Here is a 16,890-nt window from a genome sequence, read left to right as displayed (position 1 = left end):
GAGGAATGGGATAGGTAAAGAGGAAAACAGAAGCATTGAATCTCTTTAAAAAATGTGGGAGCTGTTTCTGTCAGGAATAACATGTTACATAATTTGCGTTTCATGAATCAGCAGTTTAGTCAGTAATTTACATGAATTAAAAAAAGAGAGAGAAAATATGAGGATTCGAAAAGGTAAAGTGGTTTCTGAAACAAGGCAGGTTTCAAAAGTATTTTATTCCACCCCCACACAGAAGAATGTTGACAGGCAGATGACTCAGTCTGGCTTCATTAAGGGCTTCTTACCACCTAATATCCCTCATGGGAGAGGCCACCCCATCTCTCTTTTTTCCATATCCTTCTCAATTCCTCCCTGCTGGTAATGGCCATATTTTCCTCTCTAATTGAAGGTTAACCATCTGCAGGTCACATACTTTAGGATACAGAGATTATGCTCAAAGGATATAAATAGTTGAGGGTTTTTTGTTTTTTGTTATAAAAAGACCCGTTAGGAGCACCTGGCTGGCTCAGTTGGAAAGCATGGGGCTCTTGATCTTGAGGTTGTGAGCTCCAGCCCCCTGGTGATTATTATTTAAATAAATAAAAATTTTTAAAAAGATACTTTATGCTAAAGTACTTACAACATCTCAAAAAACACAGCAGTAGAAGTGCCAGATGCTTCAAAAAAAGACAATACCTATAATCATTGTGTTTGAACCTGATCATAAATCTAAGTAGCTTAATTGAGTTCACTGACATTGAAAACCTACAGTGATTTGTAGTCCTTAAAAATGACCTTCAGGGACACCTGGGTGGTTCAGCAGTTGAGCGCCTGCCTTTGGCTCAGGGCTGATCCGGGGATCCAGGATCAAGTCCCATATCAGGCTCCTTGCATGAAGCCTGCTTCTCCCTCTGCCTGTCTGTCTGTCTCTCTCTGTCTCTCATGAATAAATAAATAAAATATTTTTTAAAAATGACCTTCAATGAGCAGGGAGAGATAAGGAAGTTGTCAACACAAACAATGAAACCATATGTCCAATCTAAACTGTCTTCAAATCAGAGGAAAAAAGGATGTTTGAGAAGAAAACAAAACAACCAATCTTTTTGCTTTTTCCAAAACCAGAGTTGTTAAGTCCTAAGAAATGAGTCTAAAAGGCACTCTCCTCTCTTTTATAGAAAAGATGTTTGTTTTATCACATACTGTTTGAAATAACAGGGACATTGGTATAGGCCGGAAAATCTCTTAGGCATAAATCAATATGGTATTTGAGAAGCATAATGTTTGGAAAGACCAAGAAATCTGAAGTCTGGGAGTCATTCATTCCACAATGTTTATTACAGGCTGGCACATGCCAGGCACTGTCCACACACCTGCTCTCTTTTTAAGCTCTCTCCCCCACCAGCTTACAATCCTGGCTAAGGCATTTTAACATTTCTATGCCTCAGTTTCCTCATCTCTAAAGAGAGGAATAAAAAATGGCTGCCAACTTCCCACATATACTTGGAAGCACTCTGTAAACCATCAAAGTGTTGTCATTTCACTGAACTGAATTCAAGAATGCCACTATCTGTTGTACCAAAAATTGTATCAGAGGAAAAGTGAGCCTTCCTGCTTCCAGGAGACACTTCATAATCTTGTTAAATAAGGCTTATAGCTTCATTTAATCATCTTTCTGGAAATTTAAATGGGAGATAGAAAAAGCTAGAAAGAGAAAGCTAGTATGACATGCAGATTTTGATAACCAGCATAATGATAAGAACCATGATTCATCATTTTGGGTCTCTACCAATCTGGCCATCAGGCCAAGAACTCATTTGAAGAAGCTACTTTATTCTGGAAAAATATTCTCTCTGTGTATCTGCAAATCACAAATTAGACATCTACCAGGTTGAGGATGGACTCAACATTACCAACAGCAAATGGCACCAAAATCACAAAGCATTATTTTGTTATGTTGATGTGTACAAACAAAAACAGTCTATTTTTTAGTACATTTCACTAAACTATGGATTCATCAACTGTCCCACATATTAGGAACAAAGCTCCTTTTAAAAGCAAAATTAGGCTCCATGTAGTGGCCATTGAAAAAAGGGGAAGTTCTGGTCTCTCCAGAGTTACCTAAGATGGGTACTAGGGTGGATGAGAAAGACTATCTTATAAACGATGCTGGGGATCTGGTGATCTGCAAGGAAGAGATCTCATTCCTGTAGCTCCAGACTCCCTTCCCCCAGGGAGTGAAGGGGTGGCGGCTTGTCTTACAGGAGTGGTGGCCAAGTGCGCCAGAAGGCACACCCAGTCCTAAAATATGCCTGAAACTTCCTCTAATGTTTCTAGCTCTTGCAATGACATTTGGGGAACTGAAGTGTACACAACCTCTTCACTGCTAGAACCGCTATAATTTAATATTTTGAGTTAACAACTTGAGTTAATATTTACAAACACTAAGAAGGAGCCCAAGCACGTAGTAAGAGCCGCTTAAGTGTTTATTAAATAAATAAGTCACTTCCCAGATTGGCTGGGTAAGTCCTCAACCTAGAGACAAAAGAGAGAATCCAAACACACAACAGTCTAATATTTTCAATAAAGATGTGGGAATTACGGGGCCCCATGTGCTTTCCCGCATTTCAAGCGTGCCTGCATCTCAACTCTACTCGTCTTCTGCGCAGGACCAAAATCCTAACTCACAGTTCAGAAGTCACTGTGCAAAATTAAATGATGAAAGAGTTGAAGTCTCAGGGGATGAATTCTCTTTTCCATTCTCCCAGCTAACCACCACTAAAGATGACAAATCTAAAAATCTCAAACCACTCTAAAGGGTACGTGTCAATACTAAAGCTGTGGGAAGCAAGAGAGCCGGAGTCACCTCACAAGAGACGGAAAGGGTTTAAATCCCGGAGAACCTGAGGAACCTGAGGGTCCTAACGCCTTGGTCTCCTAGTCCGGCCCGCTGACAGCAGGTTAATGACCGCCGCGCGTCCACTCCCGGGGCCTCCCCGTCCCCGATCCTCCAGGTGACGCACCCGCCTCTTCCCACCTCAGCGGGTGGGGGTCGGGGGGTCGCCCACCCTCCGGACGCCCCGCGACGCCGCGCAGCCGCGCACGGGTTAACTCGGTCCGTCCACCCACACGGCTCGAGCGTTTAGGAATCAAAAAAAGCAGAATCTGGATTCACCTCGAGGAAACCCAGACCGCAAACTCTAAGAGTCGGGGGGCTGGGCGGGGGCGTTGCTTCTCCCTTTCCTCGGAGCTTTTGGGGCTGAGGGGTCAGGGGAGCCGCGAAAAGACCCGGGAAAGTCACGTTTGCTGGGAGGCGAGGCGGCAGTCGAGGCCCGGGCGGCGCTCGCCCCGCTCCGCCCCGTCTCTCCCGCCCGGGGGGCTCCCCAGCGGCCCGGACGCGCGCGGCCCCTGCGGCCGGCCCACCCGCCCCGGTCGCGGCGGCCCCGCACCTACCCCGCTCGGCGGTGCTGCCTCCGGCGCTACGGGCGCCGGGCCGAGCGCACTCGCGTTGCCTCCTTCCCCGTAGGGCCGCCGGGCGCCGCCGTTTCCTCCCTGACGCGTCACGGCGGCCCGCGGCTCCTCCCGCAGTGTGCCGGGCGGCCCGGGAGAGCCGGGCGGCGGGCGGGAGCCGGGAGGGCGCCCGCGCCCCGCTGGGGCTGCAGCTCGGGCCCGCCGCGGCCGCGCCGCCCGGAGCCGCTCGCTGTCGTCCCCGCGGAGCCCGGCCACCGCGCGCGGTCTGGCGGCCGCTTCGCCGTGTGCGCGAAGTTCAGGGGCCGCCGCTGGATCCTGCCTGGAGGCTGGGGCTCCTCGAGGTTTCCTGCCGCTCGGCTGCGAGCGATTGCTGCCCGGGAGCCGCGGAGCCGCGGAGCCGGCGCGCCCGGGGGAGCCGACCCGGGTCGGCGGCGGGCAGGACCGCCCGACCCCGCCGAGTGAGGAGCGCCCGGCGGGGGCCTGGTGGGCCTGCCGCGGGCTGTAGATCGGAAACGCAGGGAAGTAGCGAAATAAGCACCCAGATCAGGTAGTGTGAAAGCACAGTGACTGTGCTTCATTTAGCGTTATTGGAAGTTTTCTGCCTTTTTTTTTTTTTTCCATCAGTAACGTTTTGGCTTTTGTGTTGATAGTTCAGAAACTGGCGGATCCTAGGGACAGGGAAATTTCCTTTCCACGCATTTTCCAGAGCTACTTTTTGTTTGTTGTTTGTTTGTTTTGCGTTCCCATTCATCTCCAAGTCAGCTGAGGTCACACTTGACAGTTTCTGATTCTTTAAATATAGAAGTTGCATTTTACTGGCCTCCTTTTTTTTTTTTCCCCAAATAAGATAAAGAGAGGTAAAGAAGGTGAGTGGAAAACTAAGATTTGCATGATTCAGTGGGCGTGGAATAAAGTAGTTAGGATTTTGAAGCAGAGTGGGGGTGTCGTTTGCTCCGCAACACTACTGGAGTTTAAGTTGTATCAGATAAACCACTTGAAGATCCACTCAAGCAACTATATAAAGATTACTATGCATATATCCTGTTTTAGATTTTGAGGCAATGATCTATACTTCAGATTATATGACTCCAGGGACTATGCCATAAATCTATGAACAAATAAACTTCCCAAGGAAATTAGAAGAGCCAGCATTTATGTGTGGCTTCTCTAAATTCAGGGGACATTTCCTTATGTTTTAAAATAATACTCACAAATTTAACCCACAGGTAAAGGTAAGCATATTCATTTGTAATGTCCATTAGCGCAGTAAGGCCTTCTCCTTCTTAAAATGAATTGTGAATCCAACATTTTTATACTTCAAAACATAATAATCCTGCAGGACTTTGTAAACAATGATTTTTCAGTAGCATACAGAAATGGATGTAAAATACAGTAGATACAAATCAACGCATTGCAAGGGTCCTCTGTGTGTTTTCACTGTGATCCACACAATGAGGCACAGAGAAGCTACAGAATTTCTTCCCTTGTAACAAAATCAACAAGTGATCAGTCTCATAATTAAAACCATATTGACAGTGCTGAAAAATTTCTCAGACAAAAGGAAGTTTTGTGTCAATAACTCCAAATGAGGGGACGCCTGGGTGGCTCAGCGGTTTAGCGCCTGCCTTCCGCCCAGGGTGTGGTCCTGGAGATGCAGGATCGAGTCCCACGTCGGGCTCCCCGCATGGAGCCTGCCTCACCCTCTGCCTATGTCTCTGTCTCTATGTCTCTGTGCCTCTCAAGAATAAATAAATAAAATCTTAAAAAAAAAAAAAAAAAACTCCAACGTAGTGACATCATTCTGGTGTTAGAGATACATACATACTTGGCTATCACATTTCAATTTCCTTCCTTCCTTCCCTCCCACCCTCCCTCCCTCATTCCTTCTTTCCTTCCTTCCTTCTTCTTAAAAAACAAACATCTGGGAGCCATTAATATCCAGAATAAATCTGTCTTCCTGCTATGAAGAACACACACGTACATACATGCATACACACCACCTCCCACAAAATTTTAAGACAAGAAGATGGGTGAGCCACATCCAACTGATAAATTGGGTATTTTGCATTTATAATCTGAGAGCTGCCATTTACTAGCTTGAGTTTCCAGAATACTAGAGGTTGTAAATAAATATACTCACCAACTTATATTAAAGGGCTTTTTCACTTAAAATTAATTTTAAAGTCACACTTTAAGGCTGATCACTTTGATTAATCATATTAACCTATAGATATAGATCATATCTCCATGTTCCATTATGTTTCCAATTTATTGTAAAATTGTAAAAGAAAAGTTGTTGAATGTTCAGCTAAATGTTTAGCTGATATTTATGCTTTTATAAAAGGTTTCATATAAATAAAATTTAAAAACAAAGTTTTTTGTTTAGACTATGGGTTCCAATATTTTGTTTGGAAATAGGACTCTATTCATGCAGATAGGACAAATATTCTGTTCAACTATTTTATCTATAATGTAGAGATTATGAGGATAAACTTTGGAATTGGACAGACTCAAATTCTGGCTCTGCAACTTTCTACTTTGGCCAAATTATTTTACCTCTCTGAGTATTGGTTTCACCAGTAACATAGGATAATAGTACTTTTCTCTCTTCAGTGAAACAGAAGTAGTAATAGTGCTTATCTCATGAAATTGCTAGGAGGATCAAATGAACTTGGTAGAATGTCTGGGACATAATATCAATTGATTGCTATTGTCATCATCATTATTATTAGCTCTAACACGAATATAAAAATGCCAGTGCTTTATATTCCTTTTCTACTAGTATAAAGAATGGTCAAATTTTAGAGTTTTGTATTGGCATTTGTTTTGTTTTTTTTGTAGAGGTCCTAAAAATAACAAGAAAAAATTATAGTAGAAATACTAAGATATAGTTATGTTCAGAACTTTAGAAAATTAGACTGGCAATACTGTAAACTGTTGGTCTAAGCATTAAAAATAAAAACAACCACCTGACAAAATACATATTTTTTTAGGTAACATATTCCAATAAGATAAGTGCCTGATTTTCACCTACTTTTCCCAATGGAAAAACTTTTCCCTTTTTATATCATAACGAAGTCCTCTATTATTTTTTTTTAAAGATTTTATTTATTTATTTGACAGAGAGAGAAAGCACAAGTAGGCAGAGTGACAGGCAGGGGGAAAGGGAGAAGCAGGTTCCCTGCTGAGCAAAGAGCCTAATGCAGGCTCCATCTGGGGGCTCAATCACGGGCTTGATTGGAAGAATCCATCCAGGGGCTCCATCGAGGGCTTGATAGAGGACTGGACTTTGGGATCCCTGGACTTTGGGATCATGACCTGAGCCCAAGGCAGACACTTAATTGATTGAGCCACCTAGTTGCCCCTCAAGTCCTCTATTATTTTTATTTCTTTCACTGTAACTTTGGAAGAGTTGAGGAGTGTTAATAATATAAGAAATCTCACTTTCCATAGGGAGATAATTTGATAAAATAACAGCTATGGGACCTGAATGGCTTCTATTTATAAGTTAGTTGGTAACAGAAGTGGAGGCCAGCATTTGTGAAAATACTTGTTTTACAGCAAATAAATCGAGAAGATCAGAGAAGTAAGAACAGTGTTACCAACCACATGATTACAAAAGCAAAGATGTTTTTAATTTGTATTATTTGTATTGATTTCATAGCACCTTTTCGTTCATTCTACTACAAACTCATCTCCTTAAGTGAGTCAGACACCAGGAGCTGTTGCTATAGTTTCCTGCTATGTTTATCCTTTGGTATACCAATTGTAGCATCCCACAACTTCAAAAAAAGAAGACTACCTTCCCTTCTTGGGAAGGTAGTTTAGGGATAGTCCAAGCCATGAATTGGCTCAGGAAATAGTTAACCTGAATAGCCTGCTGTAATATAGGTAAGAATATAAGAATTAAAGTGACCAATTTATTGAATTTTGTGAGCAAATCAATTTAGTAAAACACAAAGCCACCCAAGGTATAGTTAGAAAAACTCAGATATTCATAGGAGCTGAAATTGATACTGGTTTATACTGCCTTGGCACAGAGCCAAATTAACTTGTTTTCCTTCATCTAGAAAATGGTTCAGAGTGTACTCATTTTGTGTGTTGGGGGTGGGAATGACCCAAAGCTCAATATCTTTGTTGGGCCAAATTAGCCATGTTCAAACTCAAAACTGAGGTGCTTGAAATCCAAGTGTGTTTTGTAACAAAGAAAACTTTTTTTTTTTTAAGATTTTATTTATTTATTCATGAGAGAGAGAGAGAGAGAGAGAGAGGCAGAGACACAGGCAGAGGGAGAAGCAGGCTCCATGCAGGGAGCCTGATGTGGGACTCGGGTCTCCAGGATCATGCCCTGAGCCGAAGGCAGGCACTAAACCACTGAGCCACCCAAGGATCCCAAGAAAACTATTTTAAAGCAAGACTACATTAGGGTCATATATAAAAGACTTTTAGATCACAGGACTTTTTCACTTTCTATATTAGACTCCTGAGAAAAACCAAGGGGAAGTGTTAAGAGATCAGAACTCTTAAATTGCTGGCACAGCTTTTTGATAAAAAGTTTCTAGAAATTACTTTGAATCTTGCTAAGAACATTAATTATCTGAAGTAAAACTATTATCCTTCTCTACTAAGGAGATTAAGGAAAACTCATTTTCTTCCAATCTAGTTATTATGAGTATCAAGAACAAAATACAAATCACTCTTTTTTCTTTCTCATTTCTTTTTTTTTTTTTCCTGACTTTTGTTTGGATAGTCTGTTACATACATAAACTACGTCTGTTAATGGTTGACCATAACGTACTTACATAAGTTGTGTCAGCAGTTACTACATTCCTCAGAGAATCATATTAGGCCTTTGAGCTCAAACCTACTAGGTGGACTTTGAAGATAACAATTATTTTAGTTGCTTATCAGTAGTAAATAATAGCTTTTCTTAAACACTAGTCATTTGGTGACTCAGTTACTTACTGTTAATTATGTACAATTAATGATTGAGCCTATTTCAAATGCAAAGGCTTAATAGCCTCTGGCTTAAAAAAGTGTGTTGCTGTTATTTCTGCAACTAATTCTCAAAGGCATCTGTGTCTGGCTCAACCAGATGTGTCAAAGACTTAAATAGACTTTAAGGGATTATAACTCTTCATATACTGGAAGACCCTTAAATTCTTCAGGTTTTCTAGAATAAACAACTACAATTCTTTTAACTTTTTTTCACGCCTCTCTTGTTTTTAATGTTTTATGACTCTCATATGAATTCTTTCCAAATTCTTCACATTCTTCTTTAGATGAGATGCCCAGTATGAGACATGGAACTCTATAAAGGATCAGGTAAGTCCTTAGTACAGTGAGAGCATTCTCTCACAGCTCTTCAATTCACACTCCTATACTGTAACTTAGAATTATTCTCATATTTAAAATTACATTTCGTCATTTTCAGATTTTAAAATGTGAACTTGAAATACTCTTTTGGCCTACTTATGTTTTCTTGCATTATATTTGAGAGGTTGTTTTGATTATCCCTATACCTATTTTTATCAAAACTGTTCTTCTCCTGGATGATTTTGAATTTCATCGTATTTGTTAAGTCAAAAAACATGGAGGGCATACATCCTAAGAGTGCTCAAGACAATCTAATACAGTTCAGGAAGAAAATACTCCAAAGTCTATTTGTTTTATCTAAAAAGAAAGAAGTAAACTTTTTTTAAAAATTTTATTTATTTATTCAAGAGACACACACAGAGAGGCCGAGACACAGGCAGAGGGAGAAGCAGGCGCCCTGCGGGAAGCCTGATGCAGGAATCAATCCCAGGACCCCGGGATAACCACCTGAGCCAAAGGCAGCCACTCAACCACTGAGCCACCCAGGTGCCCCAAAACAAATCCTTTCAATAGGATCTATATAATACTTTGTACTGAGATGGAGATTAATCATAGAAACTCTTTATCTTCCACTGAAGTATTCAGGATACTTAGTTAAAAGCATTGCTTCTGCATACACACTTTTGGGTCTGACCATAATTCTACCATCACCAGCCAAGTAATCCTGGGCAAATTATTCAACATCTCTGAGGTTTAGTTTTCTCATCTGTAAATTGGAGAGCATAATGGTATCTACTGCATCAAGCTGTTTTGAGGATGATGTGGGCAAATTATTCAACATCTCTGAGGTTTAGTTTTCTCATCTGTAAATTGGAGAGCATAATGGTATCTACTGCATCAAGCTGTTTTGAGGATGATATATAAAAATCTACCACCAAAATAAGCACTACATAAGCATTAGCTATTATTACTACTTAAAAGAATAAATATCAAGATGAATGACACAATTCCTCTTAAAAATACAAAGGATCGAGATTTCCCTACCTTTTCTGTGACTAGTATTTTCCTTTTAAGGGAAAGTTTTACCATTGAATGAGGAAGTAACTCCATCCACCTTCTCTTTAAGTATACATGTGTTTTTGAAAGAAATACTATGGAGGGAATGTTTGAAAATGATGTTTAGAAATATTTCTTACCTGTGTGTAATTTCATTGTGAGAAAACGTGTGTGTGTGTCCTTTTAAAACTTTCATATATGGGCAGCCCGGGTGGCTCAGCGGTTTAGCACCGCCTTCAGCCCAGGGCCTGGTCCTGGAGACCCGGGATCGAGTCCCACGTTGGGCTCCTTGTATGGAGCCTGCTTCTCCCTCTGCCTGTGTCTCTGCCTCTCTCTCTATCTCTCTGTGTCTCTCATGAATAAATAAATAAAAATTTTAAAAAAACTTTCATATATACATACTTAAAGATTTTGGAAACACAATTTTCAATTTCTTTAAATATTTTCAAATAATTTCAGTGGGCCTTAAACTAATTAAAATGCAATGCCTTTAAATTAGTTTGCAAGAATTGCTGATTGATAGCAGAGAAAATGCAAATTTCCTAGTAAGACTTCAACAAAAACCTTTGCAGAACTGGTTGATGAGACTGAAGAAGGAACAAGAATGTATTTCTTCAATTTAAATCTAAATATTTTTGAAGTATCTTTTTCAGCTATGACAGCTATTAAATATAATATCAGAATAAGCTAAACTTCAAACCAGATCTTCAAACCAGATCTTCAAATCACTGTATCAGAAGATATTAAACCAAGATTTTACAAAAGTTCCAAGTAATAAAGCATCAAATGGAAGCAAAAAGGCTTTTATACTATTAATAAAATGTCTGAAAATTATTTAAAGTATATTATATCATGTTTTAAAATTTGGGGTTTCTGTTCTACAACGTGTGCAATATATTAGTATAGGAGATCACAATATGTAATTTATATGTGTGTCCATGCTGATTTGGTGTCATCTGAGAATTTAATGCCTTTTGTTCTCTTTATTCTTCATTCAGTAACTATTTGTTGAGTACCCAGTGTATGCCAGGTGCTGTGCTAGGCTCAGAGAGGTAGAAATTAAAAATTAAATCCCCACCCACAGAGTAGTTTAAATCACTTATGAAGCATATAATAAAGAACTGTTCCCACAGCTAATGTTCATGGAATCACCTATTTCTCAGCTTCTGCCTCGATCTCCACTCCTCGTCCCTTGGCATAGATCATGATTTGCTGTGGACTGGGATTTGAATTTGAAACTGGTCATTCGAACACCCACTTAGTTTTTATGTAGTTTAAATAAACTATTTATAGCTTATTTTCTCTTCTAGATATCTGCAAGGTGCTTTTTATGCAATCATATGTAAATATAAATATCACTGATTCAACAAACATTTCCTCTTCGAAGCACCGTGTTAAGACAGTCGGAAGGTTCAATGTACAAACAATGCATTGTGCTTTCAAGGGAATTTCATATCCTTGACAGAAAATGAAAAAAACACACTAATTTTTTCCTTATGCCATGTGGAATTCTTTCACTATTGAATGCATCCCTCAGTACAATTGTCTTTTTAACTATCTTAGCACTTTTGCCTGCTGTGTTTCTTCAAGCCTGATACCATACTGTTTGAAAGTTTTACAAGCATGCTATTTGGCCTCAACCACCTCTTTAAAATTTTATCTCATTACTTATAATTTCAACTCATGACTGAGATAAATTACTTTTAATTGCTAGTTATTTGCATTAGAGAACAATCATGAAAAACAGAAGAGAAAGCTGCTAGAAGTTAAGATTATAGAAATTAAACTCCTAACAGAGTTTAGGAGAAACTCTGAGAAATTTTATGAGAAATTAATCTCATAACATTTCCCTAAATAGAAAAAAAATTGGTGATGTGAGGTATTCAAGGCAAGAGGCTGAATCACATAAACAACGTTTAAACTATGCTAATAAGCAATCATAGTTCACAGTCTTTGGAGGAAACTATATCTGTTTGACTTTTTAAAAACAAGTGGTACTAACAATTTGGAGCATGGTAGGAAAAGTCAGTTGCAAAAGTCTGAGATAATATAAAATTCAATTTTGAAAAATATAGAGACAATATCTTTATTTGAATTTTAACTGATACATATATACTCCTTGGGCTCCTTGGGCTAACCCACTCACCCCCCCCAAAAAAAAATCCAATTTTCACTATAATAATCATTTACATAGAAAATAGAAAGAAGGGCACCTGGGTGGCTCAGTCAGTTAAATGTCTAACTGTATTTCAGCTTAGGTCATGATCTTGTGGTGGTAGGATGAGGCCCCGGGTCAGGCTCCATTTTTAGTGCAGAGTCTGCTTAAGATTCTCTCCCTTTGGCCTTCCCCTACTCAAATAAAATCTTAAATTTTTTTTAATTAAAAAAAATAGAAAAATAGCATTTGAACAAATTTCAGTATGGTATAGTGATTAAGTACATGGCTTAAGGGAAAATAGCTCTGGGTTTGAATTTCACTGCTGCTTACCAGCTCTGGACCCAAGCACATTTCCTACTAACTCTTCAGCCTCAGTTTTCTTATTCATAAAAGTAGCTCCTACTTCATAAGGTTGTTGTGAAGATTAAGGAAGATAAATTCATTGTAATGTACCTACTTACTCAGAAAGATGTACCTCAGAAAGATATCCACATCCTAGTCCCCGGAACCTGTAAATATGTTACATTATATGGCAAAGAAGTTTGAGTGGACAATATGGATGGGCTTTGAGGCCATTATGCTAAGTGAATTAAGTCAGACAAGAAATGACAAAGACTATATGATCTTACTTATATATGGAATGTAAAACAAAACAAAATGAACTCAGTTAAGAGAACAGATTTGTGGCTGTCAGAAGCAGTTGGTAGGTGTACAATGAGTAAAGGTGGTCAAAAGGTATAAGCTTCTTTTTTTTTTTTTTTAATTTTTTTATTTATTTATGATAGTCACAGAGAGAGAGAGAGGTGCAGAGACACAGGCAGAGGGAGAAGCAGGCTCCATGCACCAGGAGCCCGATGTGGGATTCGATCCCGGGTCTCCAGGATCGTGCCCTGGGCCAAAGGCAGGCGCCAAACCGCTGCGCCACCCAGGGATCCCCAAAAGGTATAAGCTTCTAATTATAAAATAAGTCATGGGATATAATGTCCAGTATGGTGACTATAGCTAATAGTGCTGTATTGTAAAAAAAAAAAGAAAAAAAGAAAAAAAATAGTGCTGTATTGTATACTTGAAAGTTGCTAAGAGAGTATATCTTAAAATTTCTATAACAAGAAAAACATACCTATGTGTGGTGATGGGTGTTAACTAGACATATGGCAATCATTTAGCAGTATATGCATATATTGAATCATTATGCTGTATACCTGAAACTAATATAATGGCATATGTTAATTATACCTCAATTAAAAAAAATAATTTTAAAAAAGACTTAAGATTGCAGATAGAATTAAAGTTGCTAATCAGCTGACCTTAATATAAGAAGAATATCCTGGATTTTCTGAGTGGGTCCAAGGTGATCACAGGGTCTTTAAAAGTGAAGAGGAAGGGGCAGCCCTGGTGGCCCAGCGGTTTAGCGCCGCCTTCGGCCTGGGGTGTGATCCTGGAGGCCCAGGATCGAGTCCCACGTCGGGCTTCCTACATGGAGCCTGGTTCTCCCTCTGCCTGTGTCTCTGCCTCTCTCTCTCTCTGTGTCTGTCATGAATAAATAAATAAAATCTTTAAAAAAAAAAGTGAAGAGGAAGAAGGCAAAAGAAGAGAGAAAAAGATGTCACTATGGAAGGACGGTTGGAGAGATACAAGTTTGCTGGCTTTGAAGGCTTTGAAGGGACCTCAAGCCATGGAATATGAGTGGCCTCTAGCATTAGAAAAAGGCAAGAAAAAAAAAAAGAAAAAGGCAAGAAAATGGATTCACTCATAGAGCCTCCAAAAAAATAAATGCAGCCCTACTGACACACTAATTTTAGCTCAATGGCATAGATGTCAGACTTCAGACCTAGAGAGCTGTAAGACAATACATTGGGGCAGCCCCGGTGGCGTAGCGGTTTAGCGCCGCCTGCCGCCCAGGGTGTGATCCTGGGGACCTGGAATCGAGTCCCACATCGGGCTCCCTGCATGGTGCCTGCTTCTCCCTCTGCCTGTGTCTCTGCCTCTCTCTCTCTCTAGCTGTGTCTCTATGAATAAATAAATAAAATCTTAAAAAAAAAAAAAAAAAGACAATACATTAAGTCTCTGAGTTATGGTGATTTGTTACAACAGCACCATAAAAAGCAAGTTAGATATATAGATATAGCAGGAACTCTACAAAAGTTACAGTGTGAGTAAGTGTGGCATATATAGAATTGCCACCACCCCCCAATTTTGGAAAAAGGCCAAATCACAAACTTTTTCATTTTTGTTTTCTTTATATAACTGATTCCAAGAGTTTGACTTACCATGCCATAGGATTATTCTCCAAGCAATAGAAGTACTGTTGGCTAACAGCTTAACCCATTATGTTTCCTTGATGAAGGCAGATGACAATTATAGAATATAAATTTTACCTAAGTACTATCTGGCTTCCTATGTTTTCTCTTTCTTTCTTTCTTTCTTTCTTTCTTTCTTTCTTTCTTTCTTTCTTTCTTCTTTCTTCTTTCTTCTTTCTTCTTTCTTTCTTTTTTTAAATTTTATTTTTTCATGAAATTCTACCCCTCCAATATGGGGCTCAAACTCATGACCCCCAAGATCAAGAGTGACATGCTCTACCAAATGAGCCAGCCAGCTACCCCCAGTTTCTTATATTTTTATTTGTATCTAGACACTTGAGAGTATCACACAAATTAGTTATGAATTGACCATGCTAGAGACTTATGAGAATAGCCCTGTCATCTCCTGAGAGGTGAACTCAGAGGCAGGCCACACTCACTGAGTGTGCCTCTTCTTGGCTCTATCAAAATCATGTTATGTATATTATTACCTTTATTTATTTTTTTAATAAAAATTCCTGCATCTTCTTGGCTCTATCAAAATCATGTTATGTATATTATTACCTTTATTTATTTTTTTAATAAAAATTCCTGCCTCTTCTTGGCTCTATCAAAATCATGTTATGTATATTATTACCTTTATTTATTTTTTTAAGATAGATTTATTTATTTATTTATTTATTTATTTATTTATTTATTTATTTTTAAAGAGAAAGACAGTGAGCACACGAAGGTGAGAGACAAAGGGAGAGGGAGAGAGAATCTCTAGCAGATTCCCCACTGAGCACAGAGCCCGACTCAGGGCTTTATCTCATGACTCAGATCATGACCTGACCTGAAATCAAGAGTTGGATGCTTAACCAACTGAGTCACCGAGGCACCCCCATTATTGCCTTTAATTCACATAACCACACCATCATTATTCCCTTTTTCACAGACAAAGGGACAGAAAAAATAACCCCACCCAGGTCACACAGCAGGTAAGTGGCAAAGCTGAGTCCATTTGATTTGAAGCCCATGGTCTTTCTAGAGCACCACAGTGCCTCTCATGTCCACAGGTGGTGGTAGGTGAAAGGCAGCAAGGACCAGGTGTAGAAGAGTTTACAAACTAAATGCCTAAAGCACCTGGTAGGGGGGCACCTGGATGGCTCAGTGGTTGAGCATCTGCCTTTGGCTCAAGTCATGTTCCTGGGGTCTTGGGATCGAGTTCCCCACCAGGCTCCCCACAGGGAGCCTGCTTATCCCTTTGCCTAGGTCTGTACCTCTCATGAATAAGTTAAAAAAAAAAAAAAAAAAAAAGGACCTGGGAGGCACCTGAGATGGTGTCAGAAGAATTGAAAGTGAAATGATAAATTGTAACTGACCATCACTCTTTATGAGTGCCTTCTCTAAAGGAATGGCTGATGGCTCCTACCAGCTGATTGTTGCTATGTGAGGATATAGGCCCATGTTGCCAGATCAAAATTTTTCAATAAAAGTTAGCAATATACACTTAATGTGAAATGTCATAAATTCAAAATGTTAGTATAAAGGATTGAATTAGATTTTGTTTGAGCTCATTGAGTGACGATATAACCCTAATCTAAGAACAAGCAAGGCTTATTCCAGGGCATTGAGGCACATTGGAGAAGGAAATATGACTCAGCTTTTCCACAGAATCTTCTTAAAGACGCCAATAATTAAAATAACTCTAAACACATCAACCCCCCTGGGTTTGCTAATGCATAAACATTTTTGGATGAATTGTCATAGATATGTTTACCTGCCATGCATGTATACATGATCATTAGAAGCCAGATTATTTTAATTGTTTTAATAGAAAACAGCTTAATTAATAACATGAATCCAATTTTATATATATCCAAAAAAGCTGACATATATTATCTGTAGAGTTGGAAGAAACAGCTTAAGACTTTGAGAATCTTTATTCATTCAAAATAGTACAATATCAGAAAAGCAAACTACACTTAAAACTTAGTGATACATATTTTAAGCAGAAAGCTCTGGTTGATGAAACAGAAATAGTTGGCAGAAAACACTAAGGGATGAGCTGATGTAGGAGAATGCAAGTTGTACAGTAGATACCATCTTCACCATTGTGGTTTTTCTGCAGCCGTGGTATAGCCATGGAGGAGAAGACAGACAGCGGGATTGAACCTAGGTTGGGAAGGTTCAAGAGAAGGACAAGGACCAGAGGAAGAGAGGCCAAGCTAAGGAAAGGAGGAGGTGATAGGAAGATGAGGCCAAGGACATGGGGGACTTGGACAGGTATGGAGAGAGATTAACAAAAACTTACTATACATGCTTCCATTATTAATAATATCTTACATTTTAAAGTACACTGTCATTTTCAAAGCATTTTTAAAAATAGACTTTATTTTTAGAGCAGTTTTAGGTTCACAGCAACACTGAGAAGAAAGTAGAGTTCTCAGATAACCCCTGCTGCCACACATGCACAACCTCCCCTACCAGAGTGGTACTTCCGTTGTAATGGATGAACTTACATTAACGCATCATTATCATTCAAAGTCTGTAGTTTGCATTAGGGTTCATTCTTGTTGTTACATAGTCTATGGGCTTGGACAAATGTATAGTAACATGTTTTCACTATAA

General features: G+C 39.5%; 1 protein-coding gene across 5 annotated transcripts in view; it reads right to left on the bottom strand.

The window, feature by feature from the left end:
• The window catches only part of SGK3 (serum/glucocorticoid regulated kinase family member 3), a 180,987-nt gene that overhangs the window by 139,316 nt on the left and 24,781 nt on the right, over window positions 1–16,890 (bottom strand). For 3 of the 5 annotated variants that reach the window (XM_049103852.1, XM_049103850.1, XM_025477881.3), the window contains exon 1: window positions 3,430–3,603. The exons of 1 other annotated variant lie outside the window; for it this stretch is intronic. The gene's annotated coding sequence lies outside the window, so the exon portion shown is untranslated. Of the gene's footprint in view, window positions 1–3,429; window positions 3,604–16,890 lie in introns of those variants that run through there. One more of the 5 variants, XM_049103853.1, reaches the window with a different exon arrangement.

This window comes from Canis lupus, chromosome 29 (genome assembly GCF_003254725.2).
Source record: "Canis lupus dingo isolate Sandy chromosome 29, ASM325472v2, whole genome shotgun sequence".
Lineage (NCBI taxonomy): Eukaryota > Metazoa > Chordata > Mammalia > Carnivora > Canidae > Canis > Canis lupus.
Note: the sequence above shows the minus strand (reverse complement) of the source record. Positions and strands in the feature narration are given on the sequence as shown.